The sequence below is a fragment of the Protopterus annectens genome, chromosome 5.part0 (assembly GCF_019279795.1).
Source record: "Protopterus annectens isolate FY-2018-M chromosome 5.part0, PAN1.0, whole genome shotgun sequence".
Lineage (NCBI taxonomy): Eukaryota > Metazoa > Chordata > Ceratodontiformes > Protopteridae > Protopterus > Protopterus annectens.
This window is the reverse complement of record NC_056735.1, coordinates 334,159,578-334,178,796: the sequence shown is the minus strand read 5'-3', so window position 1 is coordinate 334,178,796 and position 19,219 is coordinate 334,159,578.

The window sequence follows — 19,219 nt, the reverse complement described above, 5'->3', positions numbered from 1 at the left end:
ACAATTTATCCATACTCCTAACAACATTATTTAATCTCTGCCTCTATACAGATTTTGTACAAAGTGAATGGAGAACAGCTACAGTCATTTCCCTGCATAAAGGAGGACCTTCCATGGACCCAGACAATAACAGACCCATAAGTCTGACCAGTTTTATATGCAAAGCCATAGAAAGAGTTGTTATGGAACTAATCAATAAGGACACAGGGAACCACTGAAAACTAGACCCATCTCTGTTTGGATTCATGAAGGAAAAGTCATGCTTACTCAACCTGGTGGATTTTTTTGAAAACATCACTAAACTAATGGATGAAGGAAAAATGGTTCACAAAACATACCTTGACCTAGCTAAAGCTTTTAACACAATTCCCCACTCAGGCATAGCAGAAAAGTTAAATAAAATGGAAATAAACCCCTATGTCACCCACTGGATTGCCAACTGGATCACAGGTAGGATGATGGAAATCACAGTAGGAGACAGTAGAAGAAGTTACCTCCATAAAGAGACCAGTCACCACTGGAGTCCCCTAGGGCTCTGTGCTGGGACCTCTCCCATTTGTCATTAACCTTTCTAAATAAAAGCCAATAACAAAAGGCTCTGGCTGACTACGTTTGCAGATGACTGCAAGCTAGGAGCAGTCATTGACTCTCCAAATGACTTAGCCATCCTGCAGGAATGTTTGTCTCAAATAAATAACTGGTGGCAAAATCATTTATCTAAACTAAATGCCAAAAAATGCATTTTTGTATCTTTTGGGGAGGCATCTACCCCAGGAAAGTGCCACATTGACTATACACCTCTATCATTTGACCCACTTGTTTTGGATTTGGGAACTTTATTTGGAGAATAACCTAACTTTTGACCAACATGTCCTCATAAGAAAGTTATTCTATATTGCACAGCTTGTAGGGATTGTGTCTAGATGTAAGGATGTCATTGTCCCCCTTTACTCAGTCTTCATTAGGCCAGGCATTGAGCATAATGCTCACTTTGGCATGTATCTGTCCAGACATATGCGACAACTTAAATGCCCACAGAGATAACAGGCCTAAAAAGCATGTCCTACATGGACCAATTCAAAGTCTTGTTGCTATGCTCAGTATCCTACCAACTGCTAAGAGGTGACCTGTGTCTACATACAAGCCATCCTCCCACCCAATAATGATGGATTTATTGCACATCAGCATTTGAAATGGCATCAGAAATACTCATTCAAGGAGTAAACCTCTGCAATATCAACAGAACAGTTTTGAGAGGCAGGTATATTTTGCAGAAGATACCACTGGTCTGGAACAGACTCCACAACCACATAAAACAAAGCTCATCCATGTCCATATTTAAGTGCAACTTGGATCTATGGAAGAGAAACTGAAACATTACCCCAGGACTTAACCCTGTAATACTAATGGACAGAGGCAGTTCCTTAATGCCTTATTACATTTGTGGGTCCCCTCAAATTATCTATGGTATGATCCTAGTTGTTATCATTAGGGATAATAAATAATTATCAACCATGGGATATGTAAGACCAATCTCTAATAAAATGGGATAGGATAATTCAAGCAAAAAGTCAAATTGGATGAGCATAAAATGGCTCACAAGGGCAGCTACCCTAGTACTTACCTATGAAACTATGAGAGGAAACATATATGCAATGTATGATGCATGAATATGACAGATGTCAATATGGTGTTTTTTACTTTCTATAATGTACACCAAAGTCTTGTGATAATTTAATGAAGATGTTTAAAAAAAAAATGAATGAGATTGTTCCCTGATTGGCAGTTTTCTTCTTAGCGGTGGACAGCAGATATGCTTTAGGATTTTATCATTTTTATTGTTCATAGGTTCATAGGTTCATACTAGGCTATCTGCCCTAGGGCATTTATAAGCCTAGCCAGAGTGTATTTGGCTTTCACCACCCATTTTAAATTAATTTTGCTATGCCCTTTTTCGAGGTTAGTATACTGTGCCTCTGTCTAACAGTGACACAGAAGTGATACCTGGGGTAAACCTATGATCTCCCATCCACTCATCAAGATTTCTCTTGAAGAGAGTCAATGAGGGACTCTGCCTAACCTGGACTGGGATTTTATTCCAGAGTGAAGGGAGCCTCTGGGTTATGAATCTGTCCCTCCAGCATGTCCTATTTATTTCAGTGCTGAGGTTCAAGTCTCTCGAGCGTAGCTCGATGGGATTTGGATTTTCTGAGGTGCAGCATGTCCATTAATTCCGGGTTGGACATGGCTTTATACGTCAGGCACAGATCGCCTCTGAACAGGCGGTATGCCACTGAGTAGAGCTGGAGTTTCTTTAACCGGGCAGCATATGGAATCTGTTTGAGCCCTTTGATCCTCTTGTTGAGGTACTTTTGGGGTCTTTACAGTTGCTGCAGGTGTCTGGTAAGGTACATCCCAAAAGGGGCATTGTACTCAATTATGGGCCTGATGAGGGATGAGTAAAGAGGCACGATGACCTCCCCTGATCTAGATGTGAATCCCTTCATGATTAGGTGGGCTATATAAAATGTTTTTCTAACCACTTTGGCCATGTGGTTGTCAAATGAGAGATTGCTATCAACTTGGGTCCCCAGGTCCCTAATTACTTCTTCTGTACTTAATGGATTACCACCTATGTGGTAATTTGTGGGCACTTTGTTTTTGCCAAAGGGGATGACTATACACTTTTTGGCATTATTTATTTATTTATTTATTTAGTTATATTTGTTTACTGGGGTAATGCGCTGATCTCAATAAACCATTTGCAGGCACAGCTAAAAACATATACATATTTATCAATGCAAGAATATATTATAATATTTAGCTCAAGAAGCAAAAAAAAAAAGCTTACAATGGCAAAACAATGAAAACTGGTACCATGTTTAAAGCTTTTTTGGATAAGGTGTAGCCATCATGAATGAGATGACTTGTACTAAAGGGGTAGTACTATAGCCTATTATAGTGAGAGGAGTGAAGTAATTAGAAGAGGGGAAATGTGTACATATATAAATATCTAAAAGAAAGATGCCCATTTGGAAGGTTGACCTTTCTGTCACTGCATATTTTGTTTTCATTTGATTATAGTCTATGGGTGTTATAGGCTCTGTGAAAATAAATAAATAAATAAATAAACAGAAAAGGCAAGCCATGCTCAAACTTAGATAGGAAGACATCGTTGGCAATGGCTGCACAAGTAGTTGGAGTTAACCAGATGAAAGATTTTATACCAGAGTTAAAGCTGAAAGAGAAGACTTATTAACCATATTGTTGGCATTTATGGATAATGAGAGGGAAGGGTCTATGTAAGGCTTAGATATCTCTACTCTCTAACGCAAGGAATAATGTTGCTGTGATAATCGAAAGTGAATATGGCTGAAAGCTTTAGAGTTTTATAAGAAACAGCAGAAAGCATTACATTGTTACTTTTTATAGCTGATTTAAACATTGGGCTGGATTTACAAAAGCTTGCACGGAGTGCAAGAAGAGTGTAGGAGCTCACAGAAACAATATGTCTGCCGTGCGATCCAGGTACAGCCAGCAGGGGGGTGCATGAGAGCTGCTAAAGCTACTCTTGCACGGACAGTGTCATGGTATGCAAATTACCTCATTTGCTGCTGAAAGCTATGCAAATGAGGTAAATTTGCAATCCAGGAAACACTAATCTGTCAGTGGAAGATTAGTGTTATCTGCAGAAATGTACTCCGTTGGTAACGGCGTACTGTTCTGCAAATAGCTAAATGGAGCTATGACAGCTCCAAATAAAGGATGCATACATTTGAGGAAGCATGCCAATGGCCAAATATAAGGCCATTGGCATTTATAAATGTTTAAAATTATTAAAATCTAACTTTTTTCCCCAATCTCCAATCTTTAAGAGTAGCGCAGCACTGCGCAAACATGCAGCACTTTAAAAAACAAGAAAATAATTTAAAAATTGCCATTTTCATTAAAAAGCTTATCCTGCCATGCTGGTGAATGGCAGGCTGAAGACAACATGGCCAATGAGTACTGATTGCTAAGGAGGGGAAGCTCAGTGTGAGAAATGTAACCATGCATTAGTAGGCAATCCTATGCAAATGAGGACAAGGATAGTGAATCCCAATTTTCACCAACATGTGAGCCATGTCCCAAGAGCGTAAGTGTAGGAGTAGGTGAGTAGTAGAGTAGAATATAGGTAACATCATGAGGGGGTGTGTCAGAAGGCTGTAAGCTTATTGGAGCACAGTGTCTTGTGTTTGCCATGAGTTGCTCAGGATTGCAAGAGGCGTGTCTACAGCTGTCCTTTTTGAAAACCAGAAACCAAAGGTGCACACCATGAAAATATCTAAAATTTCTTGCAAACGTGCACACAGCGTGTGCTTGCATGTGCGCTTGTTTGTGCGGTGCTGCCCCGGGTGGAAACAGAAAGGGAAAAGGAAGGAAAAGAAGTAGTAGGAAGTTAACCAGGGACAACTAGCAGAGTTGCCAGGTGAAATATATCAGAATCAGCCAATTACACAGGCAGCAGACTAGCCCAGCCCAGCCCAGCACTTTAAACTCTGTAAACAGCATTATTCCCTGTTTTTTTTCTCAAGAACTCTGCAACACTGTAGTATACAAAGAGGGAAACCTTAAAAACTTTAAAGTCAGACAAAATGTTAGGGGCTGCTCTTGCTATCATAAACCAACATGTGTAAGGTGCTGAGGGTGGTAATGTTGTTAATGCTGCTGAGCAACCCACAGTGAGGAGACGGAGAAGGGTGTACAGACCCAGGGTAACCTACAAGGGGCTACATGAGCTGGAGATAGTGGAGCAATATAGGGTGGACAGACACCTCTTGCAGCAAATTGTTGAATGTGCCGGCCACGCCTCACACACAGAACCAACAGAGAGGAACCCATCCCAGTGGATACCAAGGTATGTGTTGGCCTAAGAATACTAGCTACAGGTACCTTCCAGAGACAAACTGGTGATATGATGGGGATTTCACAGGCATCAACATCCAGGGAACTGCCCCAGTTCCTGGATGCCATGTCAGCACATGTCAGTGAGCATGTATATTTCCCCAATTCCCATGAGGCATTGGCCAGCAATATGCATCTTTTCCACCAAATAGCAGAATACCCTAAGGTAGTGGGTGTAATAGACTGCACGCACATACACATCAAACCACCACCCGGTGAGTGGGGTAGGGTCTACATCAACTGCAAGGGCTTCGCCTCCATCAACTGCCAGGTTGTGTGCGATGCCCAGGGCATAATAATGAATGTGTGTGCTGGCTGCCCTGGAAGCTATCACAATTCCCACATCTGGCATCTGACACAGCTGCACCAGAGATTTGCCAGTGGGGACATCCCTGATGGTCACCTAGTGGGGGATGCTGGATAGGCACTGGAGCCGTGGCTGATGACACACATCAGAAATGCACACACATGAACAAGAACTCCCATAATGAGGCACACGCACAAAAAAGAAACATTTTGAGCATGTGTTTGGGATGCACAAGTCATGGTTCCAGTGCCTGGAGACATCTGGTGGAGCCTTGCAGTACTCACCAACTACATGTTCCCAAATTGTCATGGTATGTGCCATGCTACACAATATGATCCTGCGGAAACAGCTGCAGCAGGAACAACATGGGGCAGGGCCAAATAGTCCCCCACCATTGCTAAGACCTGCACAGGCACAGCATGACTCGGAGGAGGAACAACCTGAGCCTGCCCCAGTAGGCAGAAGGAGGCGTGCACAGTATGCCCTGGCCTTGGCAAACAGGCAACGCATAGCACATACACTGACTCAGTAGGAACCCTGGAAATGACACCTCTCTCTGACTCGCACATACAGTAAAAAGGATGCCTAACTTGACACTACCTGTTTTCAAACATGTACAGGGAGTGTAATACGTGCATCCAACACAGGCAGCCCTGCAGCACCACCTGAGGCATGAGTCCCTATTTTAAGAAATATAAAGCACTGCTAAGCAAATTTTACCAGTATTGAGCATATTTAAATACAATTGTGCATAGCCGCGCACCGCTCTAACCAGCGCAATGTCAGGCAATGTCGGGCAACGTTGGGCAATGTTGGGCAAAGTCAAGCAAAGTCAGGTAAACACGCTCACACCTGCTTTACTGTTCCTTATCCAGTCAGGTCTGCCCAGCAGGAAAATAAAAAGCATTGACAGGGCTTGAACTCAGGATACTTTGCTCTACAGTCACAGTACTGAACCATTAAGCCATGACAGCATTTCATTGGCACAGACACAACTTAAGTCACTCACACATACCAGTTGGGGGTGTCACATACCTAACAGTCACAGCCAGCAGGACAATTGTAGACAAACGCATACACAAACAAATGCTGTATCATGCCCTCTGAAGAGGCATATAAGTAACATCCCCCCAGGCCTATGCAGACAAATAACAGCAGGCCAGGCAGTGTGATGTGTGTTGGGTAGGCTATGAAGTCACAAACTAATATGCATGTAATTTGAAGCTAAGGTCTGTAGTACAGTGGTATGGCTCAAGCCAGTAAGATAGGCAACAGTACAGACTGAAATGGAGTACCTGACATAGCAGTGCAGGCCTAGAAAATGTGTATAAGTGTCAGGTGTACCCTTCATTCTATGTACACCCACAGTAACAATCAGGTGTGCCCCCTGGGTAGAAATGTACAAATAACAGCTGTCCCCCCTGTATGTAGAAATGTTGATAAGTCTATGCAAATTGACTCATGGAAGCCCTGCAGGCACAGCATGCTTCCTGTCGATGTACAACACAAAGGTGAGCTCTGAAGTAAAAACTAACTTTATTTTTCACACACATATAGTATATATGCCCATAGTGGGCATGCTCACACACTTAAACAAATTTAGACAATTTCAGTCAGCAACATACTGAAAGGTCATACTGGGCATGCTCACACACGTAGGCCATGTCTGAGTACAGCAGTGGGCCACACATATCTGGCAGTTGCAGTTCTTACTCCAGACACTTGTCAGTATTCACCAATCCTGCCTTGCGCACACAGTGATATAAAAACAGACCCATATAATATATTGGACCCCTGTCATAATCAAACTATGTACTACAAGTATTTAAGTTGCTCAAGAAAATCCAAAGAAGAACAATAAATCTCCGATCAGTATCATCAAGAAACAATGAGCACTCCTAACATTATCCAAGCCATGTTCTGGCAAAAATATTGCCAAAGAGTCCATAGAAAACCATGAAGCTTTCTTTCGCTATGTCATAAATATCAGTGTAAACTTATATATGTTCTGAGTCAGTGCAAAGTGTAAATGAATACATGTTCATGACTGACATTGCCAACATCTTGTCAGACAGGTTCATGCATATTTACCCCCCTTTCACTGATAAAAGGGCCCGTTACCATACCTGGAGATTGTGAAAACCCAGAAATCACATATACAATGGTTAAACAGCTCTATCCAAACCTAAAAACACGGCGTCTATGTGATTACATGGTTTCCCTGGCGGTGTCATATCTGAACTCCAAAACAAACAGACCCTGCACTTGAACAGTCTGTTGAGACTCACCCTCTGTACAGGATATGAAACTGTTGAATGGGTTACAGCAACGTTTGACACACTCCACAAATGTTGGTGCACAACAGACCATGGGAACTATAGTCTTATAAGCCTAATAAGCTTGATCTGCAAGGCCATGGAGTCCATCATTATGGAACTCATAAACAGAGCTATTGGGAGCCTACAAACACCCAACCCTACCCATTTTGGTTTGTTCAGGGGCGGATCATGGTTCTTAAACCTGCTAGACAGTTTTCAAGGCAGTCACCCAGGACATACATCAATGAAATGAGCTCCACATGGCCTACATAGACCTTGAAAAGTCCTTTTCCCCATATCCCTCACATATGGCATATCCACAAAATCAACAACCTGTGCATAAACATGTATGTCATCTGATGGATTGCCAACTGGGGCACAGATAGATCCCACAAGGTAAGAATTGTGGTCTCCTGTTCAAGCTGGTAACAACTGCTGTAACCCATGGCTCAGTCCTAGAACCCCTCCTGTCTGGTGTATACTTTTCAGAAATACAGTCAAACACACGAAGGCTATGTTTAGCAACGTTTGTAGATGACTACAAAAAAGTTGTCATAATCGATGTTTGGGACAACAAAGACATCCTTAAAAAGGGTCTCAGTCAAACAGATGTGGTGTCAAAATTATGGCCTCGAGCTACAGTCATACAAATACCACATAGGTGCCAACACCCTAAATATGGAGGTAATAATAGGGGATCTATGGACACATGTGGATAGTCATCTCTACTTCCAGAAACACATTCACAAAGTGGTTAGAAAATCATGCTATGTGTTCCCAAAAATTGGCAAGGTCTTTGCATGTAGGTCAAAGGAGGTCCCCTCTACTCATCAGTCATCAGACCCATCAGAGGGCATCACGGCACACTTGCAATGAATCTGACTAGGCACCTTCAGCAACTGGAAAGACTAGTGAAGTACTTCAACAAGAGGATTACTGGCCTCAAACAGTTGTCCCATGCAACAGGACTGAATTTAACTCAATCTGTACTCTGTTGCATACTGTCTACTCAGGCAATCTCTGCCCAGCAGAAATATCCATGTGCAATCCAGAACTGATGTACATGCGCTATCTGAAGTAAACCGAAGCTCACTGTGCCACATGCTCTAGGGATATCATAATCACAACAATAAATATAACATGTTTGAGGGATACATTACTAACTCACAGACTTCCCTTGCTTTGGAACAGGCTTCCAACCTACATTAAGCTGAATCCCTAACTGACACTCTTCTAGAGGAGCCTTGATGAGTGCATGTGAAACTGAACTGTCACACCATGGATCACTTCATCAGCTCTACTACACAGAGGCCTAGGGAACTAACCCCATGTGTGGTGATAGCCGCACACTCTGGCTATACTAATATATGCCTTCAGGCAGATAGCCTATTACCTACCTATGTACCTATATATATATATATATATATATATATATATATATATATATATATATCTAGAGGGAACACAGTATAATAACCCAAAGATGGATGGGCAGAGATGTGTGTAAGAGGGTGACCATGACAGGGAGCTATCCAGGACTGTCCCACCCAGCACACATCCCAATGGCACAAAAGACATGAGGTGGACATCTCACCCACTGTACATAACAGCCACCAGTATCTGTAAGCATTACAGTGTATGTGGTCCATGTGCCTGCTGTACAACATGACTGTACACTGAAGTACACATCTACTATCTGTAGACATGTACCTGTCACATAGGTTCATAGGTATGTAGTAGACTATCTTCACGAAGGCATATATTAGCCTAGGCAAGTTGTGCAGCTTTCACCACCCCATTGGGTAGTCTCCCAAGCCCTAGTTCTAATAGTTGGTACCCTAAGCCCCTTTCAAGTGGGGCTGCTGATGTGATGCCTCATGTGAATTGTCTGTTTCCAATTCACTCATCAAGGTTCCTATTGAAGAGTGTCAGCGAAGGGCTGTGTCTGATGTACATTGTAACTCTGTTCCACAGTAAGGCAAATGTCTGGGATGGTACTCGATCCCACCAGCATGTTGTATTCATTGTTGTGATGAGGTACATATCCCTGGAGTGTGTAGTGCAACTCAATTTTGTTATTCGTAGATGGAGCATATTCAACAGTTATGTGTTGGACATGGCTCTGTATATTAGGCAGAGTGTGCCTTTGAGTAGGTGGTACGTAACGGAGAACAGATTTAGTTTTACCAATTGTGTTGCATGACACAACTGTTTGAGGCCAGTAATCCTCTTGGTGAGGTTCCTCTGTGGTCTCTACAGCTGCTGGATATGCTTAGTTGAGTACATCCAAAATGGTGCATTGTACTCAATGATGGGTCTGATGACTTAAGAGTAGAGGGCCACCACTACCTCTTTTGATCCTGATGCAAACCCTTTGTTGATTAGATGGGCCACATAGGATTTCCCAATCACTTTGGCAACATGGTTGTCAAAGGAAAGATGACTATCTACTTGTGTCCCCAGATCCCTTATTACCTTGTCAGTTTTAAGGGGGTAACACCTATGTGGTAGTTAGTGGGTACTTTGTTTTCATCAAAAGGGATTACTATGCATTCTTCCACATTGAGCTTGAGGCAATGATTCTGACACCACACATCTGTCTCATAGAGTCCCTTCTGAAGAATATTTGTGTCATCCGGGGAATCTATTATGGCAAACACTTTACAGTTCCCAGTAAACTTAGTTAACCACAACTCTCCTGTGTTGGCATGTACTTTTGAGAAGTCTATACCAAACAGGAGGGACCCCAGGACTGAACCCTGTGGGACACCAGTTGTTACTGGTGTAGAGTTTGACAGGTATCCAGCAACTCTTAATTTGTGGGATCTATCTGTGAGCCAGTTTGCAATCCATGTTGTGATGTATGGATTCATACCCAGGTTGGTGAGTTCATCTATGATGCACGACTGGGAAATGGTGTCAAAGGCCTTAGCAAGGTATAGGTAGGCTATGTGGAGCTCATTTCAGTCATCTGTAGACTGGGTAAATGTCTCAAAGAAATCCACCCAGTTCAGGAGGCGTGATCTGCATTTGACAAAGCCAAACTGGGTGTGCTCAACTGTGTGAAGGTTACCAATGTTTTTAATGTTGACTTCCATTATGATTGGCTCCATTGCCTTGCAGATCAGACCTGTCAGGTTCATAGAGCATGAATGCCAAGGGTCTTTTGTGGCCCCACCCCTGTGGAGTGCGAAGAATGTTGCTGTGCAACATTCTATGGGTACATATCCTGTAGAGAGCATGCAGAGAGGTGTAGGTATCTTTGATGAATTTGGATACATCCCCACCCTATGTGCTATGATCTAGGTTCTGATGCTGGAAGGTATAGAATGAGTAGTATCCTGGTAGTGCTGGTGTGCTCTCTGGAGCCTTGAACTAGGTTTCTGTTACTGCACAGATATCAATATTCTCCATACTGAGAAGTGCCTCGAGTGTGTGCATCTGGAGGCTGAGACTTCTGGGAGTGAGTAGCATTTAGCTCACTTTGTGGTTATTTGTGTTTGTTATGGGGTTTGGTTAGTCCTGAGTGACCGGTGTTCCACACCTGAAGTCAACACCTCTTTGGTCCGATCTGACCATAAGCTAATTACCCTACACATCCACATTCTGCCCCCACCCCCCCCCCCATTAAGGAAACCATGTTAAAAAATATCTCCAAAGACATCTTCATGATTCTTAAGACAGAAATGGTGAACTTCAGGACACCCATGCAGATGGACAATACAGTTACGACTACTGAATCCTACACAATTGCACTTTATAAGCACTTACATGAGTGTATGGATCGTGCTATCCCAAACAGAACCAAGACGAGAGTCTTCCATGAAAAGGAAGCCAATCTGGTGGTCCCCTGCCATAAACAAACTGCACAACAGAAGGAATAAACTGTTGCAAAAGAGGGTAAAACCCATGAGTGGAGGAGCTCCCTGGTCAGCTTCAGTATGGAGCTGCGTCCCCTGATAAAATCCTCCAAAGCTAGTTACGAAAACAAAATCACCACTGATTCTAAAGACAACCACAAAGCATTATATAGCTATGTCAAGAATCACAATGGCAACACTCAGATCTGCTCTGAGTTACAGCACAATGGCACTAAATATACAGACCCAACTGATATTGCCAACATCCTGGCAGATAGGATCAGTGCTAACTTTACCCCCCTCTCACCCATGAAAGAGCCCATCTCTATACCGGAAGAATGCTAAGTTGCTGTCATCATGGCTGCACAGGTAAAAACCACTCTCCAAAGCCAGGAACACAGCATCCATGGGACCAGATAACATCCCAGGCTGCGTTCTACACAAACTACAGAACAAACTGGAACCACACCTAAGTACCATGTTCAATCATAGCCTCACCTCAGGCTTTGTGCCTGCAGAATGACGCACAGCGAAGGTTATCCCACTACACAAGGAGGGAGCCACCATAGACCCTGGGAAATAGTGCCCCATTAGCCTGATGAGCCTGGTCTGCAAGGCCATGGAATGTGTCATCATGGAACATATAAACAAAGACATTGGTAATCTCCAAACTCTTGACCACAACCATTTCGGGTTTGTAAAAGTCAGATCATGTCTCTTAAACCTGATAGACTTCTTCAAAGCAGTCACCAAAGCCATAGACAAGGGTAAGGTGGTTCACACAGCCTATCTAGATCTTGCCAAGGCTTTCGACACCATCCCCCAGTCTGGAATTATAGAGAAAATCACTAAACTAGGTATAAATACCTATGTCACAAGATGGGTTGCCAATTGGCTCACTGACAGAACCCACACTGTGAAGGTAGCAGACCCCAAATCCGACTTCAGACCAGTGACAAGTGGAGTACCACAGGGTTCAGTCCTGTGTCCTGTCCTGTTTGGTATCTTCTTCCCTGAAGTACAGGCTAACTCAGAAGGACTTTGGCTAATGAAGTTCCGAGATGATTGCAAAGTAGGAGCCATAATCGAAACTACTAACGATGTGGACATCCTACAAAAGGGCCTCACTGAGACAGATGCCTGGTGTCAAAGCCATGGCCTCAAGCTCAATGCCAAAAAGTGCATTGTCATCCTCTTTAGAAAAAACTCTGTACCCATAAACTACAACATAGACGGCAGTATACTTAACACTGAAAGTACAATAAGAGACCTTGGGAGACAGGTGGTCAGTAGACTCTCCTTTGATAACCACATCGCCACAGTAGTCAGGAAATCCTTCTACATGGCACACCTCATCACAAAAGGTTTCTCATGAAGAAAAAAAGAGGTCATTGTTCCCCTCTACTCATTAGATCCATTATAGAGTACAATGCCCCTTTTGGTATGTACCTCTCAAGACATCTACAACAACTGGAAAGCCCGCAGAAATACCTCACAAAGAGGATTAGCGGCCTCAAATACATGCCCTACGCAGACCATCTCAAAACACTCCAGTTTTACTCTGTCACATATCGCCTACTCAGATTTGATCTCTGCCTAACATACAAAGCTATATCAAACACAGAGCTGTTGGACATGCTCCACTTAAAGAAATCCCAATCTCTCCAAGCTTCGGCCCCAAAACCTGGACCGAAATACAAATGGAGGGGGTGTATCCATTTTCATAAAGGATACCCACACCTCCAGGTTAGTGGCACAGCACGAGGCCTCAGAGACCATCCAAGTGCATCTAACAGTGGGCAAAGATGCTTATCAGATTGTAGCCTGCTACAGATCACCTACCTTGTCTCAGGACCCTCACTCAGCATTCCTGAGAACACTGGAAAATATAAAGGTCCTACCAAACACCATGATATTAAGAGATTTCAACTACCCAAACATTGACTGGGAGAATTACTCAAGTACAAACTCCTTTGCCCAATGCTTCCTAGAGTTTATAAACTCAAACACCCTGGAACAGCTGGTCACCATGCCCACTAGAGGTGACAACATACTGGACCTGATCATCACCAAAATGGGGGATCAGTGTTCCACACCAGAGGTAAACCCCTTGCTGGTAAGATCAGATCATAAAGTAATCACACTGGACATCCACATCCCGACCCCAGCCCCAGTCAAGGAAACCACTGTGAAAAACTTTTCAAAAGCAAACTTCACACTTCTCAAGACCGAAGTGAAAAGTTTTTAAAGCCCCCTTGCTACAGGATAATGCTATCCAATCCGCAGAATCCTTTACAAGTGCATTATATGAGCATCTACAGGGATGCATGGATTGAGCCATCCCGAGTAAAACCAAGACTCACTCCTCCAAAAAGAGGAAACCAGTCTTGTGGTCCTTGGCCATATATAAGCTATACAACAGAAGGAGGAAACTACTACATGATCGAGCAAAATTCCAAAAAGGGAAGGCATCACTGATCATTATTAGCAAGAAACTACAATCGCTCATAAAATCATCCAAAGCCAGTTTCTAAAGAAAAATTGCCAAGGAATCTAAAGATAACCACAAAGCCTTATTTAGCTATATCAAACATTTAGGTGGCAACTCTCAGATATGCTTTGAGCTACTTCAAAATGGCAAAAAATACACTGAACCAACTGACATTGCCAACATCCTGGCAGACAAGTTTAGTGCAAACTTCACCCCCCTCCACCCCCAAAAGGGCCTGTGTCCATCCCAGAAGAATGCAGAGCCCCAGAAATCATGGACATGCACGTAAAAACAGCCCTCTCCAAAGCTAAGAACATAGCATCAATGGGACCGGATGGTGTCCCAGGCTACGTCTTACACGAGCTCCAAAAGGAACTAAACCCACACCTAAATTCACTGTTCAGACTCAGCCTTACCACAGGCTATGTACCCAAAGAATGGAGTACAGCAACAGTCATCCCGCTCCACAAAGGTGGTGCCACAACAGAACCTGGGAACTATCGCCCTATAAGCCTGACCAGCTTGGTCTGCAAAGCTATGGAGTGAATTATCATTGAACTCATAAACAGAGACATTGGGAACCTCCAGACACTGGACCCTACCCAATTTGGCTTTTTTGAAACAGTTACCAAGGCCATAGATGAAGGGAAGGTAGTCCACACAGCCTACCTGGACCTCACTAAGGCCTTCAACACCATTCCCCACTCTGGCATCATAGACAAGCTTACCAGCTTGAACATTAACCCCTATGTCACGAGATGGCTGGCCAACTGGCTCACGGATAGAACACACATGTTCAGAGTTGCAGGTGCCAAGTCTGACTCTAAACTAGTCACAAGTGGCATCCCACAGGTCTCGGTCCTGGGACCCCTCCGTTCAGTATATACTTCTCTGAGGTACAGGCAAGCACAGGAGGACTATGGCTGACCGAGTTCACAGATGACTGCAAACTGGGGGCCATAATTGACTTTCCGGCTGACACAGACATCCTCCAGAAGGGTCTTACAGAGACAGATACCTGGTGTCAAAACCATGGCCTCAAGTTGAATGCCAAAAAATGCATAGTCATCCCCTTTGGAAAAAACAAAGTGCCCACGAATTACCACATAGGTGGTAATCCACTAGGTATGGAAAATGTAATTAGGGACCTGGCAACCCAGGTAGATAATAACCTCTACTTTGATAATCACATTGCCAAAGTGGTTAGATATTTCTTCTATGTAGTCCACCTAATCATGAAAACGTTCACCTCTAGATCAAGAGAGGTCATTGTGCCCCTCTACTCATCACTCATTAGGCCCATAATAGAGTACAATGCCCCATTTGGTATGCACCTTAATTGGCACATGCAACAGCTGGTAAGACCACAGAAGTACCTCACCAAAAGGATCATGGGCCTCAAAGAGATGCCCTATGTAGCTCGACTAAAGAAACTCCAGCTCTACTCGGTTGCTTACTGCCTGCTCAGAAGTGATCTATGCCTGAAGTATAAGGCCATGTCCAACCCAGAATTAATGGACATGCTCCACCTCAAGAAAAACAAATCTCTTAGAGCCACACACTCCAGTGAATTAAACCTCAGCAAAGCAATAAACAGGACATGCTGGAGGGATAGATTCCTGTCCCGGAGACTTCCCTTGCTCTGGAATAGAATCCCAGTTGATGTTAGGCAGAGACCCTCACAGACTCTCTTTAAGAGGAATCTTGACGAGTTGATGGGAAATTGTAAATTTACCCCTGGGATCACTTCAGTGGCCCTGCTAGACAGAGGCCCAGGAAAATAATTTAAAAGGGAGGCGAAAGCCAACACATTCTGGCTAGGCTTATAAATGCCCTTGGGCAGATAGCCGATTACCTACCTATGAACCTACACACTCTAGGGACCTAAACCTTGTCACCACAATAAACAGAACATGCCGGAGGGATAGATTCCTGTCCCAGAGACTTCACATAATCCGGAATAAACTACCTATCTATATCAAACAAAGCTCCTTATTAGCACTCTTCAAGAAAATCTTGATGATTGGATGGGAAATAGGAAATTCACCCTGGGGATCACTTCTGTGTCTCTGCTCGACAGTGGCACAGGAAAATAAATTTCTTGGGTGGCAAAAGCCAGCGTACCTTTTTGCTTGGGCTTGTATAGGCCCCAGGGCCGATAGCCTAGTACCTACCTATGAACCTATGAACCTATGAACCTTTGTGCCTTGCGTAAAAAAGGTAATATGGGGACAGCAAGAGCCTTGGCCAGCATTCAGAAGCATAGGGACGAGAGGTGCAAACCATCTGCAGCAAAGCAACAAGGCTTGCCTATCATGTCATCACAGGCAGACAGAGACTGGATCCTCTTTGAAAGACACCAGAAGCTCAGCCAATTGTTGAAGTTTATCATCTTTGTGTTATATTGCAGTATCATGTAGGTGAAGGTAAGATGCTACTCAAGGTTTGACCCTGTGTGTGCCAGCATGTGATGCATCAACCCATATATGATATGGTCATGGCCTGTGCATACAGTACACTCAGAATACACCTAGTATGATAAGCCTGCTGAGGTTAGCAAATGTGAAAAAAACCTTTGTGCAAACTGTCAGCAAGTAATGTCTGTATTGAACCCTGTAACTCCATATTGCTTGCTGAAGTGTAAAGACGTACTTAGTTTGGATTAAGAACACCACACTTGCCAACTGTGTTTGTGTGTGTGTGTGTGTGTGTGTGTGTGTGTGTGTGTGTGTGTGTGTGTGTGTGTGTGTGTGTGTGTGTGTGTGTGTGTGCATCTGTCTGTCTCTCCCTGGGGAGAGAACAACCTTTTTGGAGACTACTCACACCCCTTAAAAGTGGTATACTCATCTTTGTCGTCTCATGATGTCACCATCCTACAAATATACCTGTGGAAAAAAGGAATCCCAATAATGTGCATAGCATGTTGTGTAAATGCATACTGCTGTATTATCGTAATGTGGTGAAGTAGGGATTTGAATCCTACACATGCCAAGTGTGTGTCTACCTGGGGAGGAACAACCTTTTTGGAGACTACTCACACCACTTAAAAGTGGTATACTTATCTTTGTCAAGTCTGATGATGTCACCATCCTACAAATATACCTGTGGAAAACTGAAACCCTAGTAGTGTGTATAGTGTGTCATGTAAATGCGTACTGTTGTAGTATCATAATGTAGTTAAGTAGGGGTTTGAATCCTGCACTTGCCACCTGTGAGTGTGTGTGTCTCCCGGGAGAAGAGCAACTTTTTTGGAGACTACTCACACACCTTAAAAGTGGTATACTCATCTTTGTCAAGTCTGATGATGTCACCATCCTACAAATATACCTGTGGAAAAGTGAAACCCCAGTAATGTGTATAGCACGTCGTGTAAATGCATACTGCTGCATTATCATAATGTAGTTAAGAAAGAGTTTGAATCTTGCACTTGCTGACTGTGTGCTCCAGGTGTGTGACACCATTGGGGAGTGGGTTTTGATTTTTCTAGTGTATGACATATCACAATGACAACTGTATGTGCATTACACATGTAAGGTAGCTGTGGGGCAAATCCATATACATACATGTGACCTCAAGTATTTCATAGGTGGGTATTCTGCTTTCTCCATGAATGCACCTGTTATCTTTGCTAGAGTATGCTAGCACTTTCCAGACCTTAGGTCACTTCAGTATGCTTGTGACAAGCTTAGCCACTGCAGTGATCCCTGGGCAATGTCTTCCATTTCACATCCACTCATAACGGTTTCTATTGAAGAGTGTAAGTGAGGGTTTATACTTGAGGTATATTTGAAACCTGTACCAATGCAAGTAAAGTCTGGCAAAGATGACTAATCATTATAAGTGTGCAACAACCTCTGTGGATCTGCATGCAAACCCTTTATTGCTTATGTGCTCCACAGAGGGATTTCCAAAACCCTTTAGTAATGTGATTATCAAAGGAGAGAGGACTTAACACATGGCTCTATGTATACATTAGTACCTGTTCTACATTTTGGGGGCTGCTACCTATGTGGTACTCTGGGGATGCTTTGTTTTCTAAAAGTGGATATCTATGCTTTCTTTGGCTTATAGCTTTACAGCATGAATTTGACACCAGGTAACTGTCTGTATGATACCCTTTTGGAGGATGTGTGTGTCATCTGGAGAATAAAGTATAGCCCACAGCATGCATTGTCATCAAACATGGGCAGATATATCCCTACTGTGTTTGCTTGTACCTAAGAAAGCTATATGCCAAACAGGAGTGGTCCCTGGACTGAGTGCAGGTGAATACCACTTGTTACTGGCATAGAATAGTACATGGAGGCTGCAAATGTTACTGTGTGTCCTACATCTGTGCGATAGTTGTCAAGCAATCATCTAACAATCATTTATGGTCAGTCTATTGAGGTTATGTATAATATCAGTATGTGGGATGGGTATGAATTGCTGGTGAGCTATATCTTGGCTGTGTTGACCTCCCCTCCCTCACCTATAGCCTTGTTCAATGTCTTGAAGTCTACTAGGTGTAGGAGCCATGATCTGGCCTTTAGAGAACCTAAGTGGGTATGGTGCAGTGTTTACCGGTTCATAATTTATCTGTTAATGAGTTCCATAATGCTGTGCTCCATAGTCTCCCAGATAACATTGGTCTGGCTTATAGGATGAGAGTTTCCAAGACCTGTTGTAGTTCTACCCTTAATCAATTTATGTTAACATTTGCACTGGGTGTGACGAGGGTGGACAGGTTTAAGAATAAGTATATTAGAGGGTCAGGCCAAGTTTAAAGGTTTGTAGACCATGCTAGATAGGCAAGATTAAGTTGGCTTGTACATGTGCTGAGGAGGGATGCAGAATATATTGTGAAATAGATGCTAAGAATGAAGCCGCCAGGTAACAGGAAAAGAGGAATGCCTAAGATGAGGTTTATGGCTGTGGTGAGAGAGGACATGCAGGTGGATGGTGTGACAGTGCAAGATGCAGGGCACAGGAAGAAATGATGTACTGTGGTGACCCCTAATGGGAGCATCTGAAAGGAGAAGAAGAAGAAGAAGATGTTGTAGCTCAACCCTTGTGGACTGTGAACACCATTATCGTGTGTCATTCCACAAGTATGTAACCAGTATAGAGACTGCATCTGGACAGAGCATTTAGGTGAGTGGTGACATCATATGTCAGCTTGTGTATGACACAGTCAGGGACATTGTCCAGTACCATTGCCACTGTGGTGTGTACTTTGTTAAAGAGATGTTTTAACTAGAGTGTCTGTGAATCATCAGGTTTTACATTCTTCAGGTCTGGAAATGTGGCCCTTTTGTAA